Source organism: Pongo pygmaeus, chromosome 10, assembly GCF_028885625.2.
Source record: "Pongo pygmaeus isolate AG05252 chromosome 10, NHGRI_mPonPyg2-v2.0_pri, whole genome shotgun sequence".
NCBI classification, from domain to species: Eukaryota; Metazoa; Chordata; class Mammalia; order Primates; family Hominidae; genus Pongo; species Pongo pygmaeus.
Genome location: NC_072383.2, coordinates 9,770,426 through 9,793,674, shown reverse-complemented (window position 1 = coordinate 9,793,674; position 23,249 = coordinate 9,770,426). Strand labels below are relative to the sequence as shown.

General features: G+C 43.6%; 1 long non-coding RNA gene across 2 annotated transcripts; it reads left to right on the top strand.

Annotated features, from left to right (window-relative positions):
* The first annotated feature begins 1,298 nt into the window (after window positions 1-1,298).
* Window positions 1,299-22,929, top strand: LOC129009928 (uncharacterized). Of its 2 annotated transcripts, none has more exons than XR_010127769.1 (3): window positions 1,299-2,321; window positions 6,255-6,408; window positions 22,681-22,929. It is a non-coding gene; the product is annotated as an uncharacterized LOC129009928 (long non-coding RNA). The 2 variants fall into 2 exon arrangements; XR_010127768.1 differs by lacking the exon at window positions 1,299-2,321 and adding an exon at window positions 4,464-4,555.
* Window positions 22,930-23,249: the final 320 nt, after the last annotated feature.

Below are 23,249 nucleotides of genomic sequence, written 5' to 3'. Positions count from 1 at the left end.
CGTCAGTGAGCGTGGCAGCCCACCTGGCCCTCAGGACCCCCGCTGCAGGCCAATCCGGCAGTGAGCGGGGCAGCCCCCCTTGCCCTCAGGACCCCCGCTGCATGCCAGGCCGGCAGTGAGCGGGGCAGCCCCCCTTGTCCTCAGGACCCCCGCTGGCAGGCCAGGCCGGCAGTGAGCGGGGCAGCCCCCCGGCCCTCAGGGCCCCCGCTGCAGTCCAGGCCGGCAGTGAGCGGGGCAGCCCCACTGTCCTTTAGGACCCCCGCTGGCATGCCAGGCCGGCAGTGAGCGGGGCAGTCCCCCGGCCCTCAGGACCCCCGCTGCTGGCCAGGCCGGCTGTGAGCGGGGCAGCCCCCCTGGTCCTCAGGACCCCTGCTGCAGGCCAATCTGGCAGTGAGCGGGGCACCCACCCTGGCCCTCAGGACACCCGCTGCAGGCCAGGCCGGCAGTGAGCGGGGCAGCCCCCCTGGCCCTCAAGACCCCCGCTGCAGGCCAGGCCGGCAGTGAGCAGGGCAGCCCCCCTGACCCTCAGGACCCCCCCGCTGCCGGCCAGTCCGGCAGTGATCGGGGCAGCCCCCCTGGCCCTCAGGACCCCCGGTGGCAGGCCAGGCCGGCAGTGAGCGGGGCAGCCCCCTGGCCCTCAGGGCCCCGGCTGGCAGGCCAGGCCGGCAGTGAGCGGGGCAGCCCCCCGGCCCTCAGGACCCCCGCTGGCAGGCCATTCCGGCAGTGAGCGGGGCAGCCCCCCGGCCCTCAGGACCCCCGCTGCAGGCCAGGCCGGCAGTGAGCCGGGCATCCCCCCTGGCCCTCAGGAACCCCACTGGCAGGCTATGCCGGCAGTGAGCGGGGCAGCCCCACTGGCCCTCAGGACCCCCGCTGGTAGGCTAGGCCGGCAGTGAGCGGGGCAGCCCCGCTGGCCGTCAGGACCCCCGCTGCGGGCCATGCCGACAGTGAGCAGGGCAGCCCCGCTGGCCCTCAGGACCCCGGCTTCAGGCCAGTCCGGCAGTGAGCGGGGCAGTCCCCCTGGCCCTGAGGACCCCCGCTGCAGCCCAGGCCGGCAGTGAGCGGGGCTGCCCCGCTGCCCTCAGGACCCCATCTGGCAGGCCAGGCCGGCAGTGAGCGGGGCAGCCACCCTGGCCCTCAGGACCCCCACTGCAGGCCAGGCCAGCAGTGAGCGGGGCAGCCCCCCTGGCCCTCAGGACCCCTCCCCCCCTACCGCCAGGCAAGGCAGGAAGTAAATGGGCCAGCCCCCTGGCTCCTTGGCTCTTAGGACCCCCCCCCCCCCCCGCAGGCTCGGCCGGTAGTAAACGGGCCAGCACCCCTGGTCTCCTGGCTCTTAGGTCCCCCATCGCTGGGGGGAAGGCGCCCCCTGCGAGACTGGGATTAAGAGCCACTCCCCCTGCCCCCCTGGCTCTTAGGACACCCCTCCCACGGGGGCGCGGTGCCCCCCGCGAGCCCGGCAGTAAACCAGCCAGCCCCCCTGGACCCTAGCCCTTAGGACCCCCCTCACAGGCGAGGCCGGCAGTAAACGGGCCCGCCACCCTGGCCCCCTGGCTCTTAGGATCCGCCTCGCAGGGGAGGCCGGCAGTAAACGCGCCAGCCCCCCTGGCCCCGTGGCTCATAGGACCCCACCTCGCATGCGAGTCCGACAGTAAACGGGCCAGCCCCCTTGGCCCACTGGCCCTTAGGACCCCCCTCGCAGGCGAGGCCGGCAGTAAACGAGCCAGCCCCCCTGGCCCCCTGGCTCTTAGGACCCCCCTCGCAGGAGTGCGAGGCGCCCCCCGCGAGGCCGGCAGTAAGCGAGCCAGTACCCCTGGCCACCTGGCTCTTAGGACCCCCCCCCCCAAGGTGGGCGAGGCGCCTCCCGCGAGGCCCGCAGTAAACGAGCCAGCCCCCCTGCTCCCCTGTTCTTAGGACCCCCCCTCGCATTGGGGCGAGGTGCCCCCCGCGAGGCCGGGAGTAAAAGAGCCAGACCCCCTGCACCCCTGGCTCTTAGGGCGCCCCCCGCGAGGCCGGGAGTAAAAGAGCCAGCCCTCCTGCCCCCCTGGCTTTTAGGACCCCCATCACAGGTGGGCCAGCCGCCACCCGCGAGGCTGGGAGTAAGAGCCAGCCCCCCTGCCACCCTGGCTCTTAGGACACCCATCGCAGGGGGGCGAGGCGCCCCCGGCGAGGCCGGGAGTAAGAGCCATCTCCCCTGCCCCCCTGGCTCTTAGGACCCCCATCGCTGGGGGGCCAGGCGCCCCCCGCGAGGCCGGGAGTAAGAGCCAGCCCCTCTGCCCCCCTGGTTTTTAGGATCCGCGGTGGACCCACTGCCTGTTTACCATATTGTGAGTAATATCGTCTCCCCTCTGGAAATTATGAACTGTTTCACAGACGGGTGTACACCCGTCTGTATTGGGGGTAATATCATCCTCTTTCTCCCTGAATATTAAGAACAGTGTCACAGGGGTCTTTCTGCTCCCTGCAATATTGGATGTCATATCCTCCTCTCCCACGTTGCAATTAGAATCAATATTAGTGGGGGTGTGTCCACCTTCTGTGATATTTAAAGTAATACCATCCTCTTCCCTCCAGGATCATGGGAACGATATCCCTGGGGGGTGTGCACTTTCTGCGATATATGTAGTCATATCACCCCGTCGGCCTTGGAATATTATGAAGGACCGTCTCGCACGGGGGTGTACACTTCCTGCGATATTGGGAGTACTATCAACCTCTTGGCCTCTGAATATTAGGAAGAGTATCACAGGGTGGGTGTACAGCTCCTGCTCCTTTATGGGGAGTAATATCATCCCCTCCCTTTCAGGATATTAATAACAATATCACAGGGTGGGTGAACACAGCCTGCGATGCTGGAATTATTATCACCCTCTCCCCCTCGAGTTACTAGGAACAATATCACAGAAGAGGTGTACACTCCCTGCCACATTGGGAGTAATATCATACGCTTCTTCCGTGAATATTAGGAGTAATATCACCGGGTGGCTGTACATTCATTGCTATGTTGGCAGTCATGTCATACTCCACCCGCTGGATATTAGGATCAGTGTCACAGGGTGAGTGTACACCTACTGCGATATTAAAACTACTATCCTGCTCTCCATCCCTGGACATTAGGAACAATATCACAGGTAGGTGTACACCCCCTGCGGTATTAGGAGTAATAATATTATGAATTTTTAAACATCTGCCTCATTAATAATTATCAATGGTAATATTAATTAATAGCATATTATTAATTAATATTATTAATCATTCATGATTACTTTAAAGATAGGATTATGCATGATTAAAATGAATTCTTACCATTAATGTCATTTTTAATAATATTAGTTATTAATATTAATATTAATCATGTCTTATTACCAACATCACTTATGATGGATTTAAGTAACATCACTTCCTGATATCATTATTTTATTATTAATGTTGATATTGCCATTAATGATTAATAGTAATCATTAATATTTTTAATCCGCATTAAGTTTTACTGTCTCCACTGTAGTTATTAATATTGGTGATTACTATTAATTGCTATTGCATTTATTATTTATTACTATTAATAATTAATAAAACTCTTAGCCATATCCGTGGGGGAGAGGATATGACTCCCAATATCGCAGAAAGTGTACACCCCTCTACGATGTTACTCCCAATAGCCAGGGGGTAGAAGATGACATTATGGAAAATATCGCAGTGGGTGTACATCCCTTCGGTCATCTTGTTCCTAATGTCCTGCGTGGGAGCGGATGATATGACTCCCAATATCGCAGGGGGCGGAGACCTCCCGCGTGATACTGTCCCTAACATCCAAAGGTGGAGAGGACGATACTTCTTCCAATTTCTCCGGGGGTGCACACCACCCCTGTGATATTGATCCTAATATCCAGGGGGCAAGAGGATGATATTAGTCTGAATATTGCAGGAGGTGTACACTCCCTAAGGATATTGTTCCTAATAAACAGGGACCGAGAGGATGATATCACTCCCAATATAGCAGGGGGTGTACACCCCTTCTGTGACATTGTTCCTAATAGGCAGCGGGGGAGAGGAAGATATTACCCCCAATATCGCAGGGGGTGTACACCCCCTTGTGACATTGTTCCCACTATCCTGGGAGGGAGAGGAAGAAACTAGCGGCAATGTCGCCGGGCCTGTACACACCCACTGTGATATTGTTCCGAATATGCGGAGGGCGAGGAAATGCTGTTACTTCCAATATCGCAGGGAGTGTACATGCACCTGTGATACTGTTTCTTATGTTCAGGGGGAGAGGATGATATTACTCCCAAAATAGCAGGGGTTGTACACACCCCACGCGAGGCAGGGAGTAAGAGCCAGCCCCCCTGCCCCCCTGGCTCTTAGGACCCCCATCGCAGGGGGGCGAGGCTCCCCCCGCGAGGCGGGGAGTAAGAAAGAGCCAGCCCCTCTGCCCTCTGGCTCTTAGGACCCCCATCGCGGGGGGACGAGGCGCCCCCCGCGAGGCGGGGAGTAAGAGCCAGCCCCTCTGCCCCCCTGGTTTTTAGGATCTGCGGTGGACCCACAGCCTGTTTACCATATTGTGAGTAATGTCGTCTCCCCTCTGGAAATTATGAACTATTTCACAGACGGGTGTACACCCGTCTGTATTGGGGGTAATATCATCCTCTTCCTCCCTGAATATTAAGAACAGTATCACAAGGGCCTTTCTACTCCCTGCGTTATTGGGTGTCATATCCTCCTCTCCCACGTTGAAATTAGAATCAATATTAGTGGTGGCGTGTCCACCTTCTGTGATATTTAAAGTAATACCATCCTCTTCCCTCCAGGATCATGGGAACGATATCCCTGGGGGGTGTGCACTTTCTGTGATATATGTAGTCATATCACCCCGTCGGCCTTGGAATATTATGAAGGACCGTCTCGCACGGGGGTGTACACTTCCTGCGATATTGGGAGTACTATCAACCTCTCGGCCTCTGAATATTAGGAAGAGTATCACAGGGTGGGTGTACAGCTCCTGCTCCTTTATGGGGAGTAATATCATCCCCTCCCTTTCAGGATATTAATAACAATATCACAGGGTGGGTGAACACAGCCTGCGATGCTGGAATTATTATCACCCTCTCCCCCTCGAGTTACTAGGAACAATATCACAGAAGAGGTGTACACTCTCTGCCACATTGGGAGTAATATCATACGCTTCTTCCGTGAATATTAGGAGTAATATCACCGGGTGGCTGTACATTCATTGCTATGTTGGCAGTCATGTCATACTCCACCCGCTGGATATTAGGATCAGTGTCACAGGGTGAGTGTACACCTACTGCGATATTAAAACTACTATCCTGCTCTCCATCCCTGGACATTAGGAACAATATCACAGGTAGGTGTACACCCCCTGCGGTATTAGGAGTAATAATATTATGAATTATTAAACATCTGCCTCATTAATAATTATCAATGGTAATATTAATTAATAGCATATTATTAATTAATATTATTAATCATTCATGATTACTTTAAAGATAGGATTATGCATGATTAAAATGAATTCTTACCATTAATGTCATTTTTAATAATATTAGTTATTAATATTAATCATTGTCTTATTACCAACATCACTTACGATGGATTTAAGTAACATCACTTCTGATATCATTATTTTATTATTAATATTGATATTGCCATTAATGATTAATAGTAATCATTATTATTTTTAATCCACATTAAGTTTTACTGTCTCCACTGTAGTTATTAATATTGGTGATTACTATTAATTGCTGTTGTATTTATTATTTATTACTATTAATAATTAATAAAACTCTTAGCCATATCCGTGGGGGAGAGGATATGACTCCCAATATCGCAGAAAGTGTACACCCCTCTATGATGTTACTCCTAATAGCCAGGGGGTAGAGGATGACATTATGGAAAATATCGCAGTGGGTGTACATCCCTTCGGTCATCTTGTTCCTAATGTCCTGCGTGGGAGCGGATGATATGACTCCCAATATCGCAGGGGGCAGAGACCTCCCGCGTGATACTGTCCATCCAAAGGTGGAGAGGATGATACTTCTTCCAATTTTGCCGGGGGTGCACACCACCCCTGTGATATTGACCCTAATATCCAGGGGGCGAGAGGATGATATTAGTCTGAATATTGCAGGAGGTGTACACTCCCTAGGGATATTGTTCCTAATAAACAGGGACCGAGAGGATGATATCACTCCCAATGTAGCAGGGGGTGTACACCCCTTCTGTGACATTGTTCCTAATAGGCAGCCGGGTGAGTCACCCCCAGCGATATGGTAGGAAATTGCCCCGGTGGAATGCCTTGCCAGCGCATTGCATAGCAGGTCCCTGCAGAGGATTAACACAGTGGCTGAACACCAGGAAGGAACTGGCACTTGGAGTCCGGACATCTGAAACTTGGTAAGACTAGTCTTCGGAACTTGCCCCACTCCATCTGATTAGAAGCGTGGCCTGACCGCCCACGGTGTGCCTGCATTGGCACTTTCGTTCTGGTTTTGACTTGACTTGACTTGCTGGATACTTTGGTTTTGGTTTTGACTTGTCTTGAATTTTTTGGTACTCAGATTTTGAATTTCATGGTTTTGATTTACTGTAAATGGTAAAAGTGTGTGTGTGCCCTCTTTACCCGTTGTTTGTCTTGTGGTGAGAGTGTGTGGTGTGAGCATGGTATTTTGAATCGGAAAAAAAAATTTCAAGAAAGGATTTAAAGGAGATTACAGTGTTACTATGACACCAGGAAAACTTAGAACTTTGTGTGAAATAGACTGGGCAGCATTAGAGGCAGGTTGGCCATCAGAAGGAAGCCTTGACAGGTCCCTTGTTTCAGAGGTAACGCGCAAGGTAACACGTAAGCCAAGGCACCCAGACCAGTTTCCGTTCATACACAGTTACAGCTGGTTTTAGAGCCCCTCCCCACCCACAGTAGTTAAGAGAACAGCCGCATAAGCGGCTGGCAGAGGCAAGGAAAGACCAGCAGAGAAAAACCAAAGATGCCCATCTATAGCAATTCTAAGTTAATTTAGACTGAACAAGGTCTTATTAATAGCAAAAGATAATTGAAATCCCAAACTTACAAGGTTTTCAACAAAAGTGAAGTTTGCTAAAAGTTAACAGTACAACATGTATTATAGTAACTTCTAATCTTGTGGCCTTAGTCTAGTCCAAAGACATAACTAATGGTTATCTTCACAAAAAAAAAGGAAAAAAAAAAGGGGGAGGCAGAATTTATATAAATAGAATGTTATATGGTAAATTCTTGTCCTGAAATAAATTAACTGGTTGTTTAAAAAAAAAAAAAGTTTGTAATAAGTCAAAAAGTTAAGACATGTTGAAAAATTGTCTGCAAAATTTGTGAAAGAAAAAATGTTATAAAAAAATTTCATGCAAAAAATGTTGTATAATTTAAAAGTAATAAGGCCTCCTGAGTACTATTGAAGAAACCATTTATATGCAAGGTGTATAAAAAAAGTGAAATATACTTTTGGTAAAAAGATTATAAGGAGGCATAAGAATGTGAATTTTTGCTTAAATTGAAAGGTTAAAAAATTACTGTTTTGAAAGTTTAAGCAAGTTTTAAAACGTTAATTGTGAAGAAAATTCTGCGTGCAACATATTAGCTAAAGTTAAAAGGTATCATCCAGTTTTTCTGTGAACTGGACATTAAAGTAAAAATGCGACAGGTTTTTTCTTAAAGCATCAACCTGTTCTTTAACAAAAATTATAAAAGGTTAAAAAGAGTTTATAAAATCTTACCTTATGGTCAAACATAAAAAAATAGATAAATATGTCTACAAGGATTTTATTAAAATTAAGTTTAACATAAATAACACACTAATATAAAAGTAAAATTTAACTTATCTGGTATAAAAATCATACAAGAATCATTATTAAATATAAAATGGTGTTTAGCTTTCTTTGGTCTAAAAACTAATAAAAATAGGTGCTAAAGGAAACATTCATTTTACTAGAGGATCATATAAGTTAAAGACTTAAAACAAACTTTGGCAATTAAGCCAGCATACCAAGATGCAAATGCCTGGTTGAAATAGATCAAATATTCCATCTGCATGTTAAACAAAAGCAATTGTTATGCTTGTGCACGTGGCAGGCCAGAGGCCCTGATTGTCCCCTTTCCACTAAGGTGGTCCTCCAGTCTACCAGGCGTGGGCTGCATGGTAGCTGTTTTCCGGGATTCTACAGCCTGGAGTAATAAGTCATGCCAAGCTCTCTCTGCTATATCCCGAAGTCCCTGCGGGTCAGCCCCTGAGGGCCATCCAGCCTCCATCTCCAAATGCTAAGTTCACTTTTTGTCTCTCACGGCAGGGAGGAGACTTAGCATTCCTTGGAGACCCGAAGGGATGCAGTGAGCTTAAGAATTTTCAAGAGCTTATCAATCAGTCAGCCCTTGTTCATCCCCAAGCGGATGTGTGGACCTTTACTGGACACTCTGCCGAATAACTAGAGTGGCACTTGTGCTTTAGTCCATTTGGCTATCCCTTTCATCTTGGCATTTCATCAACCAGAGGGGAAAATAATAATAATAATAATAAGACATCGTAAAGTGAGAGAAGCAACTTATAGGTCTTTCAACTCTCACATCTATTTAGATGCAATTGGAGCCCCGCAAAGAAAACCAGATTAATTTAAGGCTTGAAATCAAATAGTTACAGGATTTAAGTCAATATTTTAGTAGACGACAGTCAATAAAAATGTAGATTAAATAAACTACATCTATTACAACCAACAGCAATGAGCTTTTCATAAGTTAAAAAGAAAAACTCATGTCGGCCCCAGCCCTGAGGCTACCTGACCTGACAAAACTCTTTACACTCTATGTGTCAGAAAGAGAAAAAATGGCTGTTGGAGTTTTAACCCAGACTGCAGGGCCCTGGCCAAGGCCAGTGGCCTATCTCTCAGAGCAACTAGACGGGGTTTCCAAAGCCTGGCCCCCATGTCCAAGGGCCCTGGTAGCAATGGCCCTGTTAGCACAAGAAGCAGATAAGCTAACTCTTAGACAAAAGCTAAACATAAAGTCCCCCCATGCTGTGGTGATTTTAATTAATACCAAAGGACACCATTAACTAATGAATGCTAGACTAACTAGATACCAAAGCTTGCTCTGTGAAAATCCCCGCATAACCATTGAAGTTTGCAACACCTGAACCCCGCCGCCTTACTCCTAGTATCAGAGAGCCCAGTTAAACATAAACTGTGTAGAGGTGTTGGACTCAGTTTATTCTAGTAGGCCCAACCTCCAAGACCACCCTTAAACATCTGTAGACTAGGAGCTGTATGTAGATGGAAGCAGCTTCGCCAACCACTGCAAAGTGACTCTGAAGAAGACGACAAACCCTGCTCCAGTCACACCTGGAAGCTGACTGGTCTACGCACAGCTGAAGCATGATGAAAACCATCATAGGACTTATTTTCCTTATAACATGGACCTGTATGGCAAAAGCTTCCAATACTTCTTCCCACACAGAGGACTGCCTTCAGTGCATACATCAGGTCACTGAGGTAGGACAAGTTAAGACAATCTTTTTATTTTATAGCTATTATGAATGCCTGGGGACTCCAAAGAGAAACTGTTTGTATAATAACACCCAGTACAAAGTATGTAATCCAGGAAGTGACCAGCCCAATGTGTGCTATGACCCCTTTGAACCTCCCATGATCACAGTCTTTGAAGTAAGACTAAGAACTAGTCATTCTCTAAGGGACACAAGTAAAGTAATAGCTAGAACAGAAGAAAAAGGGGTCCCCAAAAATGTAACCTTAAAATTTGATGCCTGTGCTGCTATTAATAGTAAACAGCATAGGTTAAGATGCAGTTCTCTAGATTAGAAAAAAAGTTACATAGCAGAATATAAGTACATCTGTCAAGAATCATATTTATGTGAGATGTGTCAATACTGGTCTTGTGTCGTTCATTTAGGTTACTTAGAAAGAAGATAAAAAAGATCCTGTTTGGCTCCAAAAAAGGAAAAGTCAGCCCCTCCTGCATGAGTGGGAGCTGCAGCCCTTTAGAATTGATAATCACAAAGCCCTCAGACCCAAAGTAGAATAAAGGAAAATATGTAATATTAGGCATTGATAGAAAAGGACTAGATTTTAGTGTAAGCATCCTAATAAAAGGAGAGGTTCAAAGATGCTCTCCAGAACCAGTATTTCAGACTTTCTATGATAAACTAAATGTGCCAGTACCAGAGACTCCAGGAAAAACCAGAAATTTGTTTTTGCAATTAGCCGAGCATGTAGCCCAGTCTCTAAATGTCACTTCATTTTGTTTGTAGGAAAACTGTAATAAGAGATCAATGGCCATAAGAAGCCCGAGAATTAGTTCCTACAGACCAGTTCCTGATGAATTTCCAGCCCAAAAGAACCACCCTGACAATTTTTAAGTTCTAAAAGTCTCAATTATTAGACAGTATTGTATAGCTAGAGAAGGAAAAGGATTCACTCATCCTGTAAAGCGGCTTAGTTGTCTTAGGCAAAAGCTGTATAATGGTACCACAAAAACAGTTACATGGTGGAGGTCCAATTACACAGAAAGAAATCCATTCAGTAAATTTCCAAAGTTGCAGGCTGTTTAGGCCCACCCAGAATTCCACCAGGACTGGATGGCCCCCACTGGGTTATACTGGATATGTGGACACAGAGCTTATGCTAAGCTGCCTGATCAGTGGACAGGTAGCTGTGTAATTGGCACCATTAAGCCATCTTTCTTCTTACTGTCCATAAAAACAGGTGAACTTCTGGGCTTCCCAGTCTGTGCTTCCCGGGAAAAAAGAAGCATAGCCATAGGTGATTAGAAAGATAATGAATGGTCTCCTGAAAAAATCATACAATACTATGGACCCACCGCTTATGCACAAGATGGCTCATGAAGATATCAAACCCCTATCTACATGCTCAACCGAATCATACAGTTACAAGCTGTTTTAGAAATTATTACTAATAAAACCAGTCAAGCTTTGACTGTTCTTGCCTGGCAAGAGACTCTTATGAAGAAATGCTGTCTATCAAAATAGATTGGCTCTCGACTACTTGCTAGCAGCTAAAAGAGAGGTCTATAAGAAATTTAACCTTACTAATTACTGTCTACACATAGATAACCAAAGGCAAGTAGTTAAAGACATAGTTAAATATATAACAAAACTGGCACATGTACCTATGCAAGTGTGGCACGGACTCAATCCAGGGGCCATGTTTGGAAATTGGTTCCCAGCAATAAGAAGATTTAGAACTCTTCTAATAAGAGTAATAATAGTAATAGGAACTTGCTTACTGCTCCCTTGTCTGATACCTGTATTTCTCCAAATGATAAAAAACTTTGTCGCTACCTTAGTTCACCAAAATGCTTCAGCACAAGCATACTATATAAATCATTATCAATCTATTGCACAAAAAGACATAAGTAGCAAAAATAGGAGTGAGAACTCCCCCTAATAAAAAGTGAGAGTCTCAAATGGGGGAAATGAGGGAAGAGAGAGACCCTCTCATATTGTTTTATATTGTTTTATACTCAGTACCTGTTTTAAGAAAAAACAATAAGGAAGTAAAACCAAAGACAGGCAGCCCAGCACCAGGCCCAAAACCAGGCCTGGGCCTGCCTGGCCTAAACCCATTAGTTAAGAATCAACTCATAACTTAGAAACCGATGTTATTCATAGATTCCAGACATTGTATAGAAGAACATTGTGAAACTCCCTGCCCTGTTCTGTTTCTCTCTGACCACCGGTGCATGCAGCCCCTGTCATGTACCACCTGCTTGCTCAAATCAATCACGACCCTTTCATGTGAAATCTTTAGTGTTCTGAGCCCTTAAAAGGGACAGAAATTGTGCATTCGGGGAGCTCAGATTTTGAGGCAGTAGCTTGCCGATGCTCCCAGATGAATAAAGCCCTTCCTTCTCCAACTTTGTGTCTGAGAGGTTTTGCCTGCGGCTCATCCTGCTACAATATAGTTTTTGTTTCTCATATAGTTATTAATTTGTCTAAATATTTCAATAGATGCAGGGTCCTTTTTAGTCTTCTGATTCTGGGTTCTATTAATAGTTGTATTTACATAAAAAAGCTTTATGTGATTGTATCAATCGATTAAAAAAAGAAGTTGGCAAAATTCAGCAACCATTTATGATTAAAACTCTTGGAAGCCTAGGAATAAAAGAGACATTACCTTAATTTGTTAAAGACTATCTGTAATAAACTACAGACAACATCATATTTAATGGGGAAAGATTTGAATGCTTTCTCCCTAAGATTAGAAAAAAGGCAAGGATGGCCACTCTTGCCACTTTTATTGAATATCACAATAGAAGTTTTATTTAGTGCAATAAAACATGAAAAATAAATAAAAGGCATACAGATTGTAAAGAAAGAAATAAAACAGATCTCATTTGTAGATTGCATTGTTCATGCTTGGCTAAAGCAGAACAGTATGATGGTGCAACAGGCACTAAAAAGAACTGTAGGAAGATGTAAGTTTGGAGAAGTACATGGGAGCCTCATCATATAGTAACTTGTGAACTACAGGGAAACCTTCATGTTTTACTGAGTGAGATAGGTAGTTGAAAATTTGCCATAAAGACTTACATCATTAGACTTACATTTTTATAAATTCATTCTAAATAATGTGTGCAGAATAGACTATGGGGATGAGGAGATAAGTACAAGGACACTGGTCAAGAGCCTATCACAATAATCAGTGAGAAATGAAAATGGCTTGGTTTGGGTTGGCAGCTATTTTTAAGGTATATATATCTTTACCTTAAAAGTAAGCTATAGGGTCTTGCTGTGTTGCCCAAGCTGGGGTTAAACTGGCCTCAAAAGATAGAGAATATCTAGATATACTCTAAATTTATCTAGATGTATTGGATAGGTAATATGAAATGAAAATCAAGTAGTAAGATGTATTTGATAATGATAATACTGAGGGAGAAGCTTGTATGAAGTAAAGACTAGGCTTTCAGCTTGAGTCATGCTAAGTGTAAAGTGCCTATTAACTATCATTGTAGGAATGTCAGGAATCCAGTTAGACACTTTAGGCTGGAAGTCAAGGGAAAGGCTAGGTCTAAAGAAATAAATGTGATTGTTAGCAGCCCATAGATGACACCAGAAGACATTGCCTAGGAAGTAAGCACAGATAAGAAGAGGTACAAGCACTGGGGTATTCCAAACTTTAGGGGGTGGAAAAAGGAAAAGGAACCACAAAAGAAAGCTGAGAAGGACCATCAAAAAAAAAAAAAAAAGAAGAAGAAGAATCTGGGGTGGGGAGAGGGTTTCTTTTAAAGAAAGAATTTCAAGGAGGAAGCAATCAAGTATGTGAAATTCTACTGATAGTTGAGTACGGTGAAAACTAAGAAGAGATTTTTTTCTTTTTTTTTTTAAATAACTTACTCTCTGAAACCAGGCAAAAGCAAAATTTTCACAGAAGCTTAATAATATGAAGTGGAAAAGCTCTAAGTAGCTTTAATGAAGAGCAGTTAACTCCACAATCAGCTTGTTTGACCAAAGTTTTAAATTAAGTAGCCAATGCAATTCTGAAGGTAGAAACAGAACACCAACCTTCTCTGAAACCCAGAATAAGTATAAGCCAGAAAATTACCCATTGTTTCTCTCAACAGTTCTGGCTTGAATGTGAAATGCGAAAAGTTCACTTATCCCCTTGCAGGATGTGAGATGGGGGTTTGGCTGGCTTCTTCAGTGCCCCCCTGCTCAAACCCTAGGGGAGCTTACAGGCGGGCAGGCTGTGGGGTTCAGATCCCACAGCAATGTCTAGGGGTGAATGTTTGCAGCTGAAGCCCCAGTAGGCATGTGTTACAGTGTGCTCTTTTAGTTTTGCTCTTCTAGTTTAGCCGCTCTAGGTGCATTGTTTTAGTCGACTCAATTAGACCCCTGCCTTATCACAAGGACAGTGGGCTTTCTGTATCCTGAGGTTCTTGCCTTGGGGTACCAGAAGAATCAGATCACATATGGGCTTGGAGAATGAGTGCAAGGTTTTATTGAGTGGAAATAGCTACCAGCAGATGGGAGAGCCAGAAGGGAGATGGTTTTCCCCTGAAGTCAGGCTGCTCAGCGGCCCAGACTGTCCTCCAGCTGCCCCAGCCTAACTCCGCATTGTTCTGTCAGTCAGTGGCCTACCATCATGCTGGTGCCTGTCAGTGTGCTCCTCTCAATGTCCAGCCACCTATGTGCTCCTCTGCCTGTGTGTTCCTCTGCTGATGTGCTCCTCTTGATGTCCAGTTGCTTCTGTGTCTGCCTTGCTAGGGTCTCAGGTTTTTATAGGCACAGGATGGGGGCATGGCAGGCCAGGGTGGTCTTGGGAAATGCAACATTTGGGCAGGAAATGCCTGTTCTCAGTTAGCTCCATGGGTGTGGAGCCCTAGCCAGCCACGTTCTTCCCTTCCTAGCACTCCCATATTATTTCCCCTCTCTGAAGAGGTGTATCTAACTACCATGAGAATATGGACAATGACTGGTCTTAGCTGCTTCCTGCTGACAGGGGGCATTGTTTTGGGGTAAACTGCTGTCAGATGCTTCTGAGAGGTCTACGTAAGGGTTCCTAGCAAAGCGGAGCCATCATCTGAGGCTCTGGTTGCCTGAACATTTGGAGTTTGATGGCTTCCAGGCATGAGAGAAAAAACAAGCTTTATAAGGTTAAGTATACATGGGTTAAACATGTGTATTATTAAAAGAAACAATTTAGTGCCAAATATTACAGACATAAGAAGAAAATATACTAACAATAACATTGTACCCCAAGCTGTTTCACTCTGTTGAAAGAAATAAAACCTTGCACAGGAGCAAATAAACTTTAGAAGAGAGATGACTGTTCTTGCCATATCTTTAGCAACTAACAGGTGTACCCTGGGAATTCTAGGGTTTGTGGGGTTGCATGGTGGCCATTAAAGCTTTTGCTCTTTTGTGTATTTCCTCTCTCCTTCCTGGGCCTCCCAGTCTGTATTATAAAAGACCAAAGTAGCCACTTTCAGGAGGTCCTCTAATGTACGAGCTGATCCCAGGGATCGTTTCTGCAACTTCCTCCTGATATCAGGAGCTGCCTGAGTAATAAATTTATACTAGCCTTCCATTATGCACACCTGAAAGTGTGTGCGTCTCCAGTCTTCCATCTCATCATTGGGATGCCATTTAGGGTCATTTACTGGTACTGCTTCTCTTCCAGTTGGATAATATTCATCCCCTTCCCTGACACTATATGTGATACAAAGCTCATGCCTAAATCTCTCTGCTGCTTGCAGAGTGGACTGTTTCTCAGTGTCCATCAGGGTCTGATTCAAAAGTAACATAACGTCTTTTCAAGAGAGTTCAAATATTTGGGTGAAATTCTGGAGAGCCTCTATCTATAAGGGTCATCTGAAAACTTGTCAAGATCCTCCTTAATTTGCTTTAAGTCCTGTAGGGAGAAGGAGACCTGGACCTTACTGGGCCCAAATTCACTGGGCATCTGTTGGAGGGGCAGGAGTGAGACTGGGGCTTGTTTAGAGTGAGGATTTCTAGGAGGGGGCAAGTGAGAGGCTGAAGCTGGATAGGGAGGTTGGGGTAGACCTGGAGGAGCAGGGTTTGAGGGAGTTGGCTCCCCTGTTGGGGGTGCATCTGGGACTCATATCTTTAATTCTCTAGGCTTGCCCCTTGCAGCCTTCCCTAAGATGGCAAACAGGAGGGCTGGATCTATCTTACATTGTTAGCCAAGGTCTGGATTGCCTTGCAAGATATAGAAAGCCTCCATATATGTGGCCTCAGACCATCTGTCCTCATGTCTGCAGAAAAGTTCCAACTGCCAAGTGGTATTGAAATGAATGGTTCCTTCCTGAGGCCAACTCAGTCTTTCCTGTAAATCATAATTTGGCCAACCCTTTGTGCATAGGGCTATGAGGTGTTTTTCCTCCAGATTCTGAGGGTCAAAGCAGTCCCAATGGTTCAGGATACACTCCAGAGGAGTATAAGCTGGAGGTGGTGAAGAGAACTGGTTGCCCATTCTGAAAGACAGGGAACAGAGGTGTCCATCATTCTCTTCTTTCAGCAAATACTCAGGGTGTGATGGAGAGAGAAAGCCAGTGTCCCTTTAACTTTCCACCTTTTGTCCCTGAGCCCCACTGACCTTGACCTTGGCAAGTGACATAGGTACCAATGCGGTAGGTACCCATGAAGTAGAGAAAATCTGGAGAATAGGAATTAACTGCCCTCATCTATGCCTTCTTTTCTCCCTGCTGTTGGCAAACTTTGAGTTCCCTGGGCCTGTTTATGCCACGAAGCATGGCCTCCTTCCATGGGGTGGAGGCTTCAATTGGCAGAAATTGGCTGTCCATTTATATTGTTCCTGTTGCCTGGCTTTGGATCCCTCAGACCTGGTTTTCCTTTTTAGGACCTCAGCCTGAAGCTTAGAATCAAGTTTGGGACTGAAAAGGTGTTTCAGAAGCGGTTTGTGTCCATTTAGAGAGTCTCAAGTATGCCCTGCTGAATTTGCAGTTCTCAGCCAGCAGGGGTCGTTTCACCGTTAACTTCCCTATCAGAAACAGTGTTAGAACGGGGAGCCTTCTCACTTAAAAAAGGAAAAAACAGAAAAACAGCTTAAGGGGCAAAAATGGGAGAGATTCTGAGGGAAGAACCACTTGCTTAGTGCAAGTGGGCCCTCCTAATCCTTATAACTTTCCCATTCTTTCCCCAGTTCAGACCAGATTTAATTCCTTGGCCAGGGGAGAGAAAGTTCCCTTGGCACGGCAGGTAAGAAGCACCTTGTAGAGTCCTGGTTACTGCCTCAGCTTCCTCCCACCCTCCTCATGGCTGGTGAACTTGGCCTTTGCCTGCTGTGGGCACACCCAGGCACCTGAACTGGGAGGAAAAAGGGTAACGGGAGGTGCCCTGAGCCATGTGTACCTGTGGCTGTTGACATGGAGGCATACATGGCACCTCTAGGAACAGTTGGTCTGACTTGCATCTTTGTTGGCTGAGCCAAATGCTCATTTTACTTAGTAAAATTGCTGCAGCCTGTAACAAAACTCTTAACACTATAAAGAAAGAGACAGCCATTTTAAACCATGTGAGAGAGAAAAGAGACAAAGAGAAAACAGAGCATCTTACCCATAGAAAGAAAAGTGGCAGGGTTTTGGAAGAAAAGCAGACCCCATAGTTTTGTATTTGCTCATACTCAACTTTTGAGATCCTGGAAAAGCCCCCATTTGAAATGGGAAAAGTTCCCTTGTCCCCTTGCAGGGCATGTGATGGGGGTGTGGCTTGCTTCTTCAGTGCCCCACTGCTCAAATCTCTAGGGGAGCATACACAGACAGGCAGGCTGGGGTGCTCCAAACTCATGGCAGTGGGGGAGAAGCGGAGCCCTAGCCAGAGACCACACCCTCATCTACCTAGCACTTCCCTTCCCCAACTCCATATCATTTAAAGGGACCGTGTTCTTCCCTTCCCAGCACTCCCATATCAAATGTATGTGTAAACATTTAAGAAATCTTGGCTTTAGTTCTAATAAAATGATAAAATTACTATGTAATTTTAGATGCTAATACTTCTAATTTTGTATAAAACTTTTATAATCTGTATCCTTCATAGTTTTTAGATTGGTGACATTTGCCAGAACTTTAAACTGGTATCTACTGCATGCCTACATCATAATTTATTTAGTCATTTTACTAGAATTAAAACTAAAATTTCTGGTACTTCAATTAATCCTTCAGCTTTTTCAAATGAACATAAAATACATCTATGCACATAAATTAGAAAATCTAGAAGAAATGGATAAGTTTCTGGACAAATACACCTTCCCAAGACTGAACCAGGGGAGAAATTGAATCCCTGAAAGACCAGTCATGAGTTCTGAAGTTGAGGCAGTAATAAATAGCCTACCAACCGCCCCCAGAACAGCCCAGGACCAGATGGATTCACAGCTGAATTCAACCAGATGTATAAAGAAAAGCTGGTACCATTCCTACTGAAACTATTTCAGAAACTTGAATGAAGTGACTTCTCCCTAACTCGTTCTATGAGGGCAGCATCATCCTGATACCAAAACCTGGCAGAAATACAAACAAAAAGACAACTTCAGGCCAATATCCTTGATGATCATATGCAAAAATTCTCAACAAAATACTAACAAACTGAATCCAGCAGCACACTGAAATCTTATCGACCACGATCAAGTTGGCTTCATCTTTGGGATGCAAGGTTGTTTCAACATACATCAATCAATAAATGTAATTCATCACATAAATAAAACTAAAGACAAAAACCACATGCTTATCTCAGTAAATGCAGAAAAGGCTTTCAATAAAATTCAGTATCCCTTCATGTTAAAAATTCTCAATATAACTGGTATTTAAGGAACAGACATCAAAATAATGAGTCATATATGACAAATCTACAGTCAATATCATATTAAATGGGCAAAAGCTCAAAGAATTCCCCTTGAAGACTGACACAAGACAAGGATAACATCTCTCACCACAGCTTTTCAACACAGTATTAGAAGTTTTGGCCTGGGCAATCAGGCAAGGGAAAGAAATAAAGCATATTCAAATAAGAAGAGAGGAAGTAAAATTGTCTTTGTTTGCAGATGACATGATTCTATATTTGGAAAATCCCATCATCTCAGCCCAAAAGCTTCTTAAGCTGAGAAGCAACTTCAGCAAAGTCTCAGGTTACAAAATCAATTTGCAAAAATCACTAGCATTCCTATACACCAACAACAGGCAAGCAGAGAGCCAAATCACAATTGCTACAAAGAGAACAAATACCTAGGAATACAGCTAACAAGAAAAGTGAAGGGCTTCCTCAAGGAGAAGTACAAACCACTGCTCAAATAAATCAGAGAAGACACAAACAAATGGAAAAACATTCCATACTCATGGATAGGAAGAATCAAGATTTTGAAAATGGCCGTACTTCCCAGTGCAACTTACAGATTCAATAGAAAAATACTTATTTTAAAATTTATGTGGAATAAAATTTATACGGAATAAAAAAGAGACTGAATAGCCTGAATAATATTAAGCAAAAACAGCAAAGCCAGAGGCATCACACTACCCAAGTTCAAACTATACTACAAGGCTACAGTAATCAAAACAGCATGGTACCAGTACAACAACAGACACATAGACCAATGGAACCGAGTAGAGAATTCAGAAATAAGACCACACACCTACAACCATCTGATCTTTGACAAACCTGATAAAAATGAGCAATGGGAAAGGATTCCCCTCTAAATAGTGCTGGGAGAACTGGCTAGCCATATGCAGAAAATTGAAACTGGGCCCCTTCCTTATATCATATACAAAAATCAACTCAAGATGGATTAAAGACAAGTGTAAAACCCAAAACTATAAACACTATAGAAGAAAACCTAAGCAATAACACTCAGGATATAGACACAGGCAAATATTTCATGATGAAGATGCCAAAAGCAATTGTAAGAAAAGCAAAGATTGACAAATGGGATCTAATTAAACTAAAGATCTTCTGCACAGCAAGAGAAACTATCAACAGAGTAAACAACCTACAGAATGGGACAAAATTTTTGTAATTCATGCATCTGATAATGATCTAATATCTAGCACTTATAAGGAAATTAAACAAATTTACAAAAAAAAGACCTCATTAAAAAGTAAGCAAACGACATGAAAAGACATTTCTCAAAAGAAGACATACATGTGGCCAACAATTATATGAAAAAAAGCTCCATATCACTGATCATTAGAGAAATGCAAATCAAAACCACAATGAAATACCATCCCACACCAGTCAGATGGCTATTATTAAAAAGTCAAAAAATAATAGATGTTGGCAAGGTTGTGTTGAAAAACGAATGCTTTTACATTGTTGGCGGGAGTGTAAATTAGGTCAACCATTGTAGAAGACAGTATGGCAATTTCTCAAAGACCTAGAGACAGCACTACTATTCGACCCAGCAATCCAATTACTGGGCGTATACCCAAAGCAATATAAATTGTTCTATAATAACTACACATGCACACATATGCTCATTGCAGCACTATTCACAATAGCAAAGACACAAAATCAACCTAAATGCCCATCAATGATAGACTGGATGAAGAAAATGTGGTACAAATACACCATGGAATACTATGCAGCCATAAAAAGGAACAAGATCATGTCCTTTGAAGGGACATAGGTGGAACTAGATGCCATTACTCTTACCAAACTATCGCAGGAATGGAAAACCAAATACCACACGTTCTCACTTGTAAGTGTGAGCTAAATGATGGGAACACATAGATACATAGAGGGAAATAACAAACACGGGGGCCTACCAAACAGTAGAGGGTGAAAGGAGGGAGAGAATTAAAAAAATAATGGATACTAGGCATAATACTTGAGTGATAAAATAATCTGTACAATAAATCTCCATGACATGTGTTTACCTATGTAACAAATCTACAAATCCTGCACATGTATCTCTGAACTTAAAATAAAAGTTAAAAAAAGCAAATGAACATAACTTAATCCGTATTCCTCTCTATATGAAAATTGTGAAATAACCGTGACAATGCAGCAACATTTTCACAAGAAATTGTTTAAGGCCTTGGAGCATAGAATGTGTAATATTTGTGAAGAAAGTGTCAAATTATATACAGAAAATATTTATTGGAAATTCTCCTTGTGCAATTAAAATTCTAAAGGTGTAAAAATCAAGTATTTCATATTAATAAAATATGGAAGTACTATGAACTTATCATAAATTTGACTCTGATTTGGCAATTACATAAAGAAAATACAAGATACGTCTTGTAAACTAAATGATTCATCATTGAAAATAAGTGATTCATCATTGAATATATGATGAATGAAAATAAATGATTCATCAATGATTCATCATTGAAAATAAATGTTAACACATTTATTAACATCACTAGTTAAACATTGTTTAACATCACTAGTTTTCTAGCTCCTTCTTTCAACATAAAATAAGCTTTAATGTAACTTATAAATGTATTCAATTAAAGAGTAATATTAAGGTGGAAAATATCATACATATGTTCACCTAGCTACTAAAACACAATACATAGAATATGTTGAGGTCTCCACTGTGGAATACGCAAGTCAATAAAATCAGCAAATAAAATTGGCAAAAGGTGATTATTTCTCATTAAAAAAAGAAAATCATTTACACTTTGTCTTAAAGTTTTAAAGCAGGATATACCAGTTTTAAGACAAAGAAACGACAAATATGTGTATATATATATGTATATATGTGTGTGTGTGTATATATGTGTGTGTATATATATGTGTATATATATATGTGTATATATATGTGTATATATATGTGTATATATATATGTGTATATATATAGTGTATATATATGTGTGTATATATATATACACGCACACACACACACACACACACATATATACTGGCAAGTGTTCTTTTGACATTAAAAGACCTAGGACAGGCTGAGCTCAGTGGCTCACAACTGTAATCCAAGCACTTTGAAAGACCAAGGCAGGTAGATTGTTTGACCCCAAAATTTTGAGACCAGCCTTGGCAACATGGTGTAGCTCTGTCTCTACAAAAAATTCAAAAATTAGTCAGGTATAATGCCACATGCCTGTGGTCCCAGGTACTTGGGAGGCTGATGTGAGACGATCACCAGAGTTTGGGAAGCTGAGGCTGCAGTGAGCTATGATCATGCCACTGCACTCCAGCCTGAGCAACAGAGTGAGACCTTGTCTCAATAAATAAATAAATAACCTAGTACAAATTCTTTTAAGAGTGTGTGTGTATGTGTGTATATATAAATATTTTTTACAAATATCCTCCAGTAGTATGAAGTTGATTAGTACAATGGAGGAACAACATTTAACAGCTGTCCTATGCCTTAAGGGACATAAATCTTGATTGTCCATTCATAGATAATGTATTTAAAGGAACAATAACTTTATTCTATTCAGTTTAGTAGCAACTTCTCCAGAATGGATTGCAGTCAGAAAACTGTCAGATCTCTTTTGGGTGAGAACTTTGGAATGTTAAAAAGTCTGTCTCTTAAAAATGAATGATGGTCAGGTAGTTGGATGCAGTAATTAGGATTTCTGTTTATTATAAGTAGAGATATTTTTTCTGGGTTGTCTACTAGTTTAGCTATAGAACAAGTCTTCTCTTCCTCTGTGTTGATTGGAACCTTGGCAGATACACCTTCACTGATTTTACTGAAATTTACTGTTCCACTAAAGTAAGGGTAAAAAGAGAAGAACAGAATAGAAAATTTTCAGTCTTCAGATTTAATGCTACCAACTCATTAGCAGACCCAGTTTTCAGAGTTACTAGAGGAGTAGAGATGTCTACAGATTTCTGACTAATGTCAAAATTAGTTTTCTTTTTAAATTATGCTGTGGAGCATTATATAAAGTTAGTTATTTTATATAAGACAAAGGGTTTGCTCTGAGAGAAGCAGCATATAACTTTCCACCTCTATATTTTAATGTACCTTTTGAGTAGGGTTAGGAGCAGTGTTGGTGATATGGGTGGGAAGCAGGGAAATACTGGGTAGAAGAGGGCTGCCCCCAGCAAGAGCCACACATCCTCAAGCCTGGGACCACAGACCAAAATGAGAACATGCATTTCCTGCTTTCCCACTCAAATTTTGCTTTTTGGCCCACCCCACACCCCATCCTCTACCCATAAAAACCACAGGCCCCATCACCAGAGTGGCAGAGCAGCAGAGCAGTGGAGTAGCACAGTGGCAGAGAAAGAAAGAAGAAGCCGGATGTCAGAGAGAAGCAGTTTGAGCTCAGAGGGACAGCTTGATGGTGGGACCTCAGAGAAGAGTTTGGCTGAACTCCAGGGGAAGACCACCTTCCCATTCCATCCACTTTCCAGCTCCCCATCCTGCTGAGAGCTACTTCCATCCCTCAATAAAATCCTCCACATTCACTACCCTTCAATTTGTTTGCATGACCTGATTCTTCCTGGATGCTAAACAAGAACTGAGGTACCAAGAGGGCATGTCCAAAAGGCTGTCACCCTGACCCTCCACTGAGCTGTTAAATACTTAAGTCATCTGTGGATAGAAAAGCTAAAAGAGCACACTGTAACACTCACCCTCTGGGGCTTGAGGGGTCATGGGAATCCCCCTAGATGCTGCCATGGGGCTGCACAGAGTTCTACTCCTGCTGGCACACAGAAGCCCTCGTCCTGGCCCCTACACCCACTCACCTGTGAGTTTCCCCTCCCATGAGGGGTTGAGAGCTGTGGGCCGAGTA